Genomic DNA, 13,301 nt, shown 5'->3' on the forward strand with positions numbered 1-13,301 from the left:
AGTACTTCATAGTTCCAGAGAAGGATGGAGGTTTGCGTCCCATTTAGATCTGCATCAGTTGAACTGCTCAGTAAAGCAAGTTCAGGATCCTCACTCTCAAACAAGTTGTGTCTCAGATCAGGTCCGAGGACTGGTTTGTCACGATCAATCTAAAAGACGCATACTTCCATGTCTCCATCCTTCCCACTGACAGGAAGTTCCTGAGGTTCGCTTTTGGGGGCAAAGCGTACCAATATCAGGTTCTTCCCTTCGGCCTTGCACTCTCAACCCGCACTTTCATGAAGTGAACTATATTGAACTATATCGACGATTGGTTGATTTTAGCTCAGTCAGAGCAGACGGTGGTTCAACATTGAGATGTCGTTCTTGCCCACATGAGAGAGCTGGGGTTAAGACTAAACGCCAAGAAAAGTGTGCTTTCTCCATCACAGAGGACCACTTATCTAGGCGTGGTGTGGAATTCGACCACAATGCAGGCACAAATGTCACCTGCTCAGATCAAATCGATCCTCACCACAGTCGCAAGAGTGAGAGAAGGCCGGTCACTCACTGTCAAGCAGTTTCAGAGACTGCTGGGTCTGATGGCAGCTGCGTCCAACGTGATACCTCTTGGCCTGCTGTACAAGAGACCCTTGTGGCTCAAGACCAAGGGGTTCTTTGGAGGGAAACCCACTTTGCATGATCAAGGTCAAGCAGCGCTGCCTACGTGCCTTGGACATGTGAAGAAAGCCTTGGTTCTTGTCTCAGGGCCCAGTGCTGGGAGCTACTTGTCACCGTGTAATGCTAGTGACGGACGCGTCCCTCACCGGCTTAGGTGCGGTCATGAGTGGCCACCCTGCCCGCGGTCTGTGGAGTGGTCACCATCTGACATGGCATATAAACTGCCTGGAGATGCTGGCCGTGCTTTAAGCACTTCAACACTTTCTTCCAGACCTAAGTCACCATATGTTGGTCCACACCGACAACACAGCGGTGGTCTCTTACATCAACAACCAAGGGGGTCTGGACTCACACCGTTTGTACAGAGGTGTGAGCGCCAGATCCTTGTGTGTAGCGTACCAGATCCTTGTGTGGTCCCAGGGCATACTCCTCTCGCTGAGAGCAGTTTCACATTCCTGGGCATCTCAATTTGGGAGTGGACATCCTGTCGAGGCAGGGGCCAAGGCCCGTGGAATGGCTGCTTCACACTGAGGTGTTGAGGCAGATTTAGAGAGTTTTTGGCCAGGCTCAGGTGGATTTGTTTGCGACTCGGGAGACATCGTCTCCTCTGGTACTCTCTGACTCATCCACCTCTCGGCTGCCATGGTACAGACGTGGCCGAGGCTTCATCTGTATGCTTTTCCCCTGATTGCTCTGCTCCCAAGAGTTCTGGAGAGAGTGCGCCGGGATGGGGTCCACCTGCTGCTAGTGGTCCCGTTCTGGCTGGGCCAAGTATAGTTCTTGGACCTGATTTCCCTCCTTGACGGAGGGATCTCCTCTCACAGGCGGAGGGCACTATAGTCCACACCCGCCCAGAGCTGTGGAAGTTATGGGTATGGCCTCTGAGGGGGCACAACTCGTAGCTTCCGGTCTCTCAACCGAGGTAGTTAAGACCATCATCCAATCTAGAGCTCCCTGAACCAGGAAACTGCCTTGAAGTGGAAGCTTTTCACTTCTTGGTGTGGAGACCACCAGTTCAACCCAGTTAACTGCCCGGTTGGTACAGTGCTGGAGTTCCTGCAGGCCCGCCTCTCTGCAGGGTTGACCCACTCCACCCTGAAGGTTTACGTGGCGGCCATTGTGGCCTACCACGCCCCTCTCGGTGGCCAGTCAATGGGCAGACACCCCCTAGTTACACGTCTCCTCCACGATGCGCTGAGGCTTAGGCCTCCAGTCATTCTCGTGTCCCCACATGGGACCTGGCTGTGGTGCTAGAAGCTCTCTGTAGGCCTCCCTTCGAGCCTATAGAGGAGATCTCCAATCGCCACCTCAATATAAAGATTGCTTTCCTGCTGGCGATATCTTCTCTTAAGAGAGTTGGGGACCTACAGGCCCTCTCCATGGCCCCGTCCTGTATAGATTTTGCACCCGGTCTTGCCAAAGCTTTTCTCCACTCTCGAGCGGGGTATGTCACTAAGGTCCCGTCTTCTATGCCATGGCCTGTCGTACTCCAGGCATTCAGTCCTCTTCCCTTCAGGGAGCCAGACCAGAAGAAGCTTAACTGTGTCCAGTGCGAGCATTGGACACATACGTCCACAGAGCTGCCCTGTGGAAAAGGGCGGACCAGTTGTTTGTTTGCTATGGTCCCCCTAAGAGAGGTCTTCCTGCTATGAAACAGACTCTCAGTTGGTGGATATTAAATGCCATCTCTACAGCCTATGAGTCCTATGATCTCCCCTCGCCCCTGGGGGTCAAGGCTCACTCCACTAGAGGTGTGGCGGCCTCCAAGGCCTTCTTAGTGGGTGTCTCTATGCAGGACATCTGCGATGCTGTGGGTTGGTCCACGCCCTTAAAGTGGAAGTGAAGCAATCAGTTAAGTTAACATTATTTAGTAAAGTGAGTTCCACTTTGATTAAAAAAATATATAACAAATGTGATTAATGTAAGCATTTTTAAGAAAAAAACATGTTTTGTTATAGCTTTTGGAGCAAGGGCGCCGCCATCTCTGCCGGCGCTTGTTTCATTCCTGAGGCTAAATGCCAGCTTTGCCACACGTGCTTTTAAGCTTCCTGGTCTCTGACGTCACCCGCCTATGATGTCTTCCCCATCCATTGGATTGATTACATGATTCAGAGCCGGTCACGCTGAAGCCGTTCCCAAAGCGTTCTCCAACGCAGCGTCTTGTTCCTTCAAGGAACAAAAGTTTTATTGACATGCGAAATTGTCAGTGCTCTTAACATCAGTTATTAGCTATATACATTAATGAATGACAATTGACAATGAACATGAATCAATACATAAAGAAGTAAAACACAAAATAAGAACAAAAAATAGATGTGATGAAGACCAATTTTCAGTGAAACAATCACAATGCCTTTGAGTCCATCATTTTAGTGTGATTTAGTAGCGAATTTTCTCTGCAGAAGATGAAGTTGTAGGATGTGATACATTTGAAATACACAATTGAGTTTAGAGTTACAGTGTGTTCATGTGTTTGTGTAAAAACAATTGTTTATGAAGGCCAAAAGCAAAAATGGACAGTATGTGAGCCCTTCACAGTCTTAAAAGAAAAAAGTGATATGAAGTCATGGGATAGTTTTAATATTTTTTGTGACTGGCTATGAATTATAAATTTGTGGTCTCTTTTACTTAGTGGAGAAGAGGAGAGAAGTTTCCCCAGCTTAGCAGAGCTGCACACAATTATATGTGACCAAAAACTAGAAACAAGATAACAACATGTTTGTTTGGGAACCAGTTACAATTTTAAGTTAAATTTGTATTTAAATTTAAGAATGAAATCATTTACCTGTTGAGAGTGTGTTGACAGTCTGTGTAGTTGGATCACTGAACTCCAGAAAATCAGTATTAGGTGCTTTGACAGTCACAGGTTTGAAAAACAAAAGAGCGGGAATAAAGAACCCTAAACTTTAACACAAAGAACCATTTCAGCATAAAATGATTCTTCAGAATGATATGGTTCTAAATAAAACCATTACTGCATGTAAAGAACCTTTAAAGAACCATTTGTGTGTACATAACAGCTTCAGTGGGGGAATAAACTACTATCCTATGAAGCATTGCAAATGACACAATCAAATTTAAAACCATGACAAAATATAAAAGTACTGATTTAAAGATGTTTGATTATATATATATATATATATATATATATATATATATATATATATATATATATATATATATATATATCTATATATATATATATATATAAATCATATACAGAATCATGACTAATCATGATCGGAATTCAGAATTTTTTGAATGATTATTTATTTATTTATTTATTTATTTATTTATTTATTTATTTATAAGTTCATAAGAGCCATTTGTTCACAAATCAAACACTGCTGCTTGTGTGGCGTAAAGCTGGTACTCGCTCAATATCTGCACAAGACAGTATCAACAAAACAACAAATGGAACCCCAGGAATCTTTCACAACAGGATTTTAAATTGTCTCAATTTCTGTAAAGGCCAACAATATATTGACATATTCAGGACTTAGAGTAAGTCAGCCATTGAAAAACCTTTACAGTCTGAATTTGGTCTGAGTGTGTGTATACAGTGGCTATTCCCCTGCTGAGACACCCTTAAGGAAGTCATTTAGGAACTGGCACTGAAATATTTGTCACTCACACTGAGTTTGAGCCTCATTTATTTAAGGACCCAGAATGGATACAAAGCTAAAACAGCATGACGTTTAAAGATTATACTTATCCATTCATATTGTGATCCATGTTTCTGTGCTCGCTGCCACAGTTGTTCAGTTATTATTTAATGACACACTGTAGATCAGGGATAGGCGATGTCGGTCCTTAGAGCTAAACTCTGCAGGACAGCGGCACTGCAGAACCAACGTTGCCTATCCCTGGTGTAGATAATCTTTTTTACTCGGTTACTGTAGATAATCTTTTTTACTCGGTTTACTGAAGTAAATGCTCACATGAATGGGGCTAAGGTTTTAAATGAGTCATTCTTTGCTGCAAATAATTGCTCTGCCTACCTCTAGAGCATTATTCTGACCATTTTAGAATATACTTTCCAATTAATTTTGAGGCTCCTAAGCATTGCATGTAAAAAGCCAAATTTGCTTTCAGTAACTGCAGGCGCCAGCAAATCTGACTCCGTGTTTCCGAAGTAAAGTGAATTCCCTTTGATAACAGTTTCCTCTGTGTCAGTTTTTAGACTCAGGCCTGGGTATGTTTGTTATGTAGGCAGTGAGTGGGATATCTAAAGACTTCTCCCTATAATTAGAACTCACTTCATGCTCTTGAGTACTGAAGAGATTCCATCCTTCAAAATAAAGAGGAGGAAAAGTATAGAAATAACTTGTGAGTTTATATGACTATATGAAAAGTTTGAGTTTATATGAGGAACTAATAGGCTTATAGGAGGAATGGAATATCATGAGGAGCATAAATTTTAGCACATTGTTTTGATCATTATTTATTGATTTAGCAGATGCTCTATAGTCAGCAAAAATATTGCCAATCTCTATAGCCTTATAGTTATAGTTAGGATATAACATGAAGTTACCTATCTATTTTATACTGGTTTAATTAAAATCAGTTATATATTTCAAATTTTATTTGCAAACATTATATATTAAAATTATATTTGAATACATTTTTACATAGAACTCTTAAATATACAAAATTATATTAATCATATATTAATATGTACAATTTTATATAGTAAATATATTCATTTTAAATATTGCTTTTGAATATATACTACATGTGTGTCACCATTGCTACTGCATAGGAGCAAAGGATGTGGAGACGAAGCAAATTTGGGATAACACACTTTAATTTTCCAGACGGTCGGTATCACAGGGCACATTGTATAGATGACACCAGACAAGGGAACAAAGGAATGGACAACACTATAAATACTAGACTAAACAAGGGAAGATGACGAGACACACCTGAACTGACTGAACACAATCAACAAGGGAGAAAACTAGGTCACGGAGCACATGGGGAGTAAAACACACACATATACAGTCCAGGAAGGCTGAGGCAGGATTTGGAAGGCAGCAGTGGAGCCGGAGCCACAGAGGACTGAGGAGGAACCAAAGGGAAGGTGGAGCCTGACAGAGCCAGAGGGATGAGGCACAGCCAGAGGAGTGGTGTCCCAATGCAACGGATGGTCGACGACAGACCAAGGCGGAGCCTGAGTGAAGAGGGAGCCCAGCGGAGCTAGTGGACTGATGGGCCATGGCAGAGAGGAGAGAGCTAGGAGCCATGGTGAAGCCACTAGGTCGACAGGCCGAGGCGGAGTCTGGGACTCAGAGGAGGAGGCAAGGGATGGAGACTGGCAGACCCGCAGTGCTCGTACCGAACATATGGTGGACTGAGGGCGAGCAGAGGGGCTGCCAGATGACAGCGGTGGAGGAGGCAGGAATGGGAGGGTGGGTGGGAATTTGTGAGCCTCCGGTCTCTCAGGGCTGGTGTGCACTGCCCACACACACCAAATTGCAATTCCCAGCACAGGAAGCACGTCAGACAGGGGAACGACAGGGCTGGCAGACAGTTAAGGGGTGACTGGAAAGTCCAAGGAATGTGGGAGGAGTATGGGCATGTCCGCATCTTTATCTGCCTTCCAGTCTATAAGGTCCCCTTGAAAGTCCAGCAGTCCCAGATACACATTAAGCTCACCCATGGTGCAGTGGACGGAGCTCCTCTCCGCGCTCTTGCTGTCCACTGCTTTTTCCCTTGTGGCTGGCGTTGTAGCTGACTCTCGCACCTAGTCTGACGTCACTAGCAGCTCCTGCTCTGTGGCAATCCTCAGCACTGTCGCTCCGTGCGGTGATGGCTCGTCGGTCGCGTCTGGCTCTCCGTCATCGGTGGGCTCGGGCTTGCTCTCCACGCAGTGGGGTGATGGGGGGCTGGGCTCTGGGTCTGGCTGTGCACTGTATCAGGGCCGGACACTCTCCAGACACCAGATGATAGCCTCCCTCCAGTTCAGTCCAGTGGTGTCTGGGAGGTCAACGGGGTGATGGTAATTTGCCCCGATCCAGAAAAGTGAGTCCAAGAGGGGCAGGTGTTTACAGGCTAGGGAGATGAACAAAGTGGCAAGGGGATTCATAGAGAAAAAACAAAACACTGTGCAAAACTTGGAAAACAAACAGAGGGGAAATATGCAAATAAAATATTTTGTGGGTCCGGTGTTCTGTCACGGTTGCTACTGCGTAGGAGTGAAAGACGCAGAGATGAAGGAGATTCGGGATAACACAATTTAATTTTCCAGACCGTGGGTAACACAGGGTACATAGTATGGACGACACCAGACAAAGGAACAAAGGAACAGACAACACTATAAATACTAGACTAAACGAGGGAAGATGACGAGACACACCTGAACCGAGTGATCACAATCAGCGAGGGAGAAAACTAGGTCACAGAGCACATGGGGAGAAAAACACACACACAAACAGTCCAGGGGTGTGACTGTGTGTGTGTGTAAATTTGAAATATATTAATGTAGTATTTTTAACTAAGGTACACTAAAATAGACATATATATATATATATATATATGTGTAAATATATATATATATATATATATATATATATATATATATATACACACATACACACTGAACAAAATTATAAATGCAACACTTTGGTTTTTGCCCCCATTTTTCATGAGCTGAACTCAAAGATCTAAGACTTTTTCTATATACATAAAAGGCCTATTTCTCTCAAATATTGTTCACAGGTCTGTCTAAATCTGTGTTAGTGAGCACTTCTCCTTTGCCAGGATAATCCAACCACCTCACAGGTTAGGCATATCAAGATGCTGATTAGACAACATGATTATTGCACAAGTGTGCCTTAGGCTGGCCAGAATAAAAGGCCACTCTAAAATGTACAGTTTTACTGTACCGGGTGGTCCGGGGGTCCAGTCAGTATCTGGTATGACCACCATTTGCCTCACGCAGTGCAACACATCTCCTTAGCATAGAGTTGATCAGGTTGTTGATTGTGGCCTGTGGAATGTTGGTCCACTCTTCTACAATGACTGTGCGAAGTTGCTGGATATTGGCAGGAACTGGAGCACACTGTCATATACGCTGATCCAGAGCGTATCCAGAGCATCCCAAACATGCTCAATGGGTGACATGTCTGGTGAGTATGCTGGCCATGGAAGAACTGGATGTTTTCAGCTTCCAGGAATTGTGTACAGATCCTTGCAACATGGGGCCCTGCATTATCATGCTGCAACATGAGGTGTTGGTCGTGGATGAATGGCACAACAATGGGCCTCAGGATCTCGTCACGGTATCTCTGTGCATTCAAAATGCCATCAATAAAATGCACCTGTGTTCATTGTCCAAAACATAAGCCTGCCCATACCATAACCCCACTGCCACCATGGGCCACTCGTTCCACAACGTTGAAATCAGCAAACTGCTCACCCACACGACGCCATACACGCTGTCTGCCATCTGCCCTGTACTGTGAAAACCGGGATTCATCCGTGAAGAGAACACCTCTCCAAAGTGCCAGACGCCATCGAATGCGAGCATTTGCCCACTCAAGTCGGTTACGACGACGAACTGCAGTCAGGTCGAGGCCCGGATGAGGATAATGAGCATGCAGATGAGCTTCCCTGAGACGGTTTCTGACAGTTTGTGCAGAAATTCTTTGGTTATGCAAACCGATTGTTGCAGCAGCTGTCCGGGTGTCTGGTCTCAGACAATCTTGGAGGAGAAGATGCTGGATGTGGAGGTCCTGAGCTGGTGTGGTTACATGTTGTCTGCGGTTGTGAGGCCAGTTGGATGTACTGCCAAATTCTCTGAAATGCCTTTGGATATGGTTTATGGTAGAGAAATGAACATTCAATTCATGGGCAACAGCTCTGGTGGACATTCCTAAGGCACACCTGTGCAATAATCATGCTGTCTAATTAGCATCTTGATATGCCACACCTGTGAGGTGGATGGATTATCTCGGCAAAGGAGAAGTGCTCACTAACACAGATTTAGACAGATTTGTGAACAATATTTGAGAGAAATAGGCCTTTTGTGTACGTGGAAAAAGTCTTAGATCTTTGAGTTCAGCTCATGACAAATGGGGGTAAAAATAGAAGTCTTGCGTTTATAATTTTGTTCAGTATATATATATATATATATATATATATATATATATATTTATAATTTTGTTCAGATATATATAATTACTCATGTTCAAATTATTTATTCTAATTACTAATATATATATATATATATATAATGTATATATGTGTATATATATATATATATATATATATATATATATATAATATTTATATTAAAATTATTTTAAAATAAATAATAGTGTTTATATAAAAGTAACTATAACATTTGAAATATTCTAATGTATTTTTAACTGAAGTACACTAAAATATACTAATTATTATTATTTCTAATGGTTTATTCTATACATTTTTATAATAAATATGTTAATTTAATATATAATGTATAATTATTATTCATATTAAAATAATTTATTTTAATAACTATTTTATTTATTTATTTTTTTTTTATATTTTTTTTTTAAATTTTTTTTAAATTGTTTATTTTATAGTTTATATTAAAGTTAATTTAATTAATTTATTTTTTTTGTTATTTTCTTTATTTAACCTTCTACTTTTTGATTTCTTCCTTTTTTTCCTGTCGCTGATTGCATCATTTTCCTCCATCATCCTCTACAGGCAGAACTACAGAAAAATCACGCCTTTGGAATCCGTCTGTCATTAGTATGCACAAGAAGGTCCCATCTGTCGAAGTGGAGCGACTGGTTTTAGGAGGGTGGGATTCCCTGGGGGAACTGGGATTAACCACTGACACCAGTGACACATGGAGCCCACTAATAAGGGGAGAAGAGAGAGCACACGCTCCTCTCAAGACAAGCGTGGTGACAGCCAGAACCGCCCCTGTACACATACACACCCAGCCCCCCAGCTCTGGACCACGTCTCTATTAGATTTACTGAGGGGCCGCATCTGCTCTCTGACAACAAAGGATGGCACCCTAACATATGAAGGGGGGACTTCCTATGTATCCATGAGCAACTGGGCGTGATCATGTGACCTGTGCCAGATTCTGAAAGGCACAGGCCCCAGGTGTGAACATGAAAGCCTGATTTAATTAACTTTTAGGGAGGGATTGACCCCTCATTTATATGAGGATGTTCTGGGACCCTAACATGTAAGTACCAAAAATGCATTGTTTGAAATCATCAGTCATGGTTTTCTGGTTTTTATGCTTCTAGAGACAATATTTCCATTGTGTTTCCAAACTAGGCAGTTTAAAACATTTACAGTATATCTGCCAAATTATACATTGAGAGTTAATCTGTTTGGTTTTCATAATAAATAACAAACCATTAACTACGACTTTTGCCTCAGTAAACTTTTAATTCGCTGCTTATTAATAGTGAGTAAGGTAGTTGTTAAGTTTAGGTATTGTGTAGGATTAGGCATGCAGAATATGGTAATGACTCATGCAGAATATGTGCTTTATAAGTAACAAACAGCCAATATGTTAATAATAGGCATGCTAATAAGCAAATAGTTAACAGTGAGAATTGGTCCCTATATTAAAGTGTTCCCAATCTTTTCAAAATCAGTCAGAGATCCACTCTCAGCTGTCATTTGAAAAGGACAGTTCAATTCAATTCAAGTTTATTTGTATAGCGCTTTTCACAATACATATTGTTTCAAAGCAGCTTCACAGAAAATGCAAACTCTATTTAGTTAAGTTGACATAATGAAGATTTTAAGTAATTTTAGGAGTTTTTGTTATTGGTGATTTAATATAAAGATCATTTTTGACTTTTTTTCGATCCAGTTCTACAGAAGAGAACTAGTCCCCTGACTGAGCCTTGTTTCTCCCAAGGTTTTGTTTTTTGGCTTGCTTAGGTGTTGTTTAAAAACATTTACTATTCAGTAATATTATTGATTTGACAGTATTGACACTCAGATGAGAACAAAACTTGAACTGAATTGTGCAGAATAATGACACTTCTATTCAGTAGAGCTGTTTTATAGCTGAATTGAAATAGTTCAGTATTAATTGTTAGTGTTACTTTAAGTTTATTACCTCCTGTGCTGAACATTGCTCATTAAGCAGCATCTCAGTATAGGTGATCTGTCACATGTGAGAGGAGGTCTGCTGTGGAGGCTGTCCCTAAGGACCGGGCCATAACCACTCACATGAAATACCCTCCCATGCAACATGACAATCACCTCCATATTTGGGGCTGGACGCATGCTGAGCGATTACTTCATATGGATTTCATGCGTTCATGTATAAATCAAACATAAATAGCGCCTGTGTATGGTTGTGTATCTGTGCCAGCAAAAGGATCAAACTCTTCTGATTCGATAACATACAGACTAGAAAAAAGGGTTCCTCATGTCTTGTATAAACTCGACAGCATAGTGTGTATTAAAATAGAACTTTGCTGACAAAGTGTATTCACGAATAAGGGATCAATATTTCTTCCCCTGCTTTAAACCAGGGGTATTTGTCTTTGTGGTTAAAATTGTTTAACCCTGTCTGCCAATGTATTAACTATGCAATGACCTGGCAACCGGTATGACTCACTCAAAGTCATCCAAAGAAAACCTTTGGCTCTTTGTTTCGAAAATACCATAAATTCATATACCCTTTAACTGCTTTATTAATTATAAAATGTATTAATTTGAATATTAAATTGCATTTATTAATCATGCCTGAATAATACTATAATAGTACTACGATTACTTTTTAATTATTTATATACATATTAACTAACTATTAACTACAACTTTTGCTTCAATACACTTTTAGTGCTTATTAATAGTTAGTTGTTAATTTTACGTAATTTTAGGATTAAGGGATGTAGAATATTGTCATGCAGAATAAGGCATTAATGTGTGCTTTATAAGTACTAATAAACAGCCAACATGCTAGTATTATATAATAAGCTACTAGTTAATAGTGAGAATTGGTCCCCAAATTAAAGTGTTACTAATTATTTATTATTTATAGTATTAAATAAACATTTAGGCATCATTCTTTTTCCCACAGCTGTCTGTGTTGATTAGCAAATTCCTGTAAGTTATGATGGACAGAGCTAAAGCATAGCTTAAAGGTACAGACGCTTTCATGTTCAGGTGTCAGTTTGCATCAAATGATTGACTGCTGTTGCTCCACTCTTAGTCGATACAAAGTTAATGTATAGTTGCTCTAGCAACTTGGCTGTCCTATAAGTGATCACATAGGGTGCAGACATGCCGAGGGGCCATAAAAAGTATATAGATCCCAACCAATGCAAAAACATTTAATACGCAGCAGTGCAATCTAGATTGGTGCCATTGCGATCAATGAATGAGACCGAAGCATGCTGTTCACTTCCAGTATGTGAACAATGACATCAATGGTAAAGCGCTTTGCATGGCAGAAACTTTTCAAAGGATAAGGCTAGCCTTGCTTTCTGGGGAAGGAATTCAGATATATGCTCATGTATAGAGCTGCAAAGATGTCATGCAGAGTGAAAATATGAGTAATAGGAGGGCCCTATTTTTTATTGAAACCCATTTTTTTTCTTTTATTATGTGATTTTTGTTTTATTTCACAAAATCTTAATCTCTAATTTTAAAGGTGAAGATTGTAAGATTTTTTTAAAGTCAAAATACATTCTCTTAACCCAGTTTATTGTTTATTGACTACTATAAGAATATCATTCATGGGTTTGTCTCCCCCAAATGTGTAAACATTGAGCCTTCCGGTACCATCAAGACATTTAGAGTGGTCAGCTCTGATCTGTCAATCTCTTTCCAGCTCAACCAATAGCGAGAGTTTGGGGTGTGGCTACTGTAGCCGGTTGAGACAGAGGGTGTTTATCACATGAGGTAACATGGCTGATGCATTACAAAGTAATTCAGATTTAGTTACAAAAATTTGAAGACTTGCCAAAATACACATAGGCAGACAATGCGGTAAAACAAGGGTAAACTTTGGTAATGCTTTTACAAGATGGAGGAATTCAATAGAATAGGTTAGGCAATAGGCATTGTTAGGCACAACACCCATTCCCTCTACACTTCTCAAACTGTGGGCTTCCACGCACACAAGCAAACACATCAACATTTCCTCTGCATGAGAAGAGTTTCAATGCAGCTCAACCATTCAGAATCAAGGACTGGAACTAATCCATTTTATAACACATAAGATATTGAAATGGTAAGATATTGTAAGGATAGCAATAACTGTAAGGTTGTGATGAGTGTTTTCGAAGGTTGTTTGAAAATTTACTTTACTATTTTTGTAATTCTGCTAGTAGTTCAGAAACTGCATACTTCATCTTTAATTTTTTATACATCAGTTCCTTTTAATAAACATTCTAAGAAATATAATATGATATGACTGGATCCACCTGACTACAATAAGTTACATCAACAAAAGTAATTTTTAAGGGTCAGCTAGAAGTAGCTTTTTTGGGTAGCAAATCACATTTTCTCTGTTTGCACTGTGCAATGTAATAACTGTGTCTGTTCTTTAAATAAATACATGAATCATTATACTGCAATGCATCTGTTGATATTTCATTGTTTTGACAAATTTGACCACAATGAGGCCCATTTCTGTGATCTCGCCTAGGGCCCCACAA

Source organism: Cyprinus carpio, chromosome A2, assembly GCF_018340385.1.
Source record: "Cyprinus carpio isolate SPL01 chromosome A2, ASM1834038v1, whole genome shotgun sequence".
Taxonomy (NCBI): domain Eukaryota; kingdom Metazoa; phylum Chordata; class Actinopteri; order Cypriniformes; family Cyprinidae; genus Cyprinus; species Cyprinus carpio.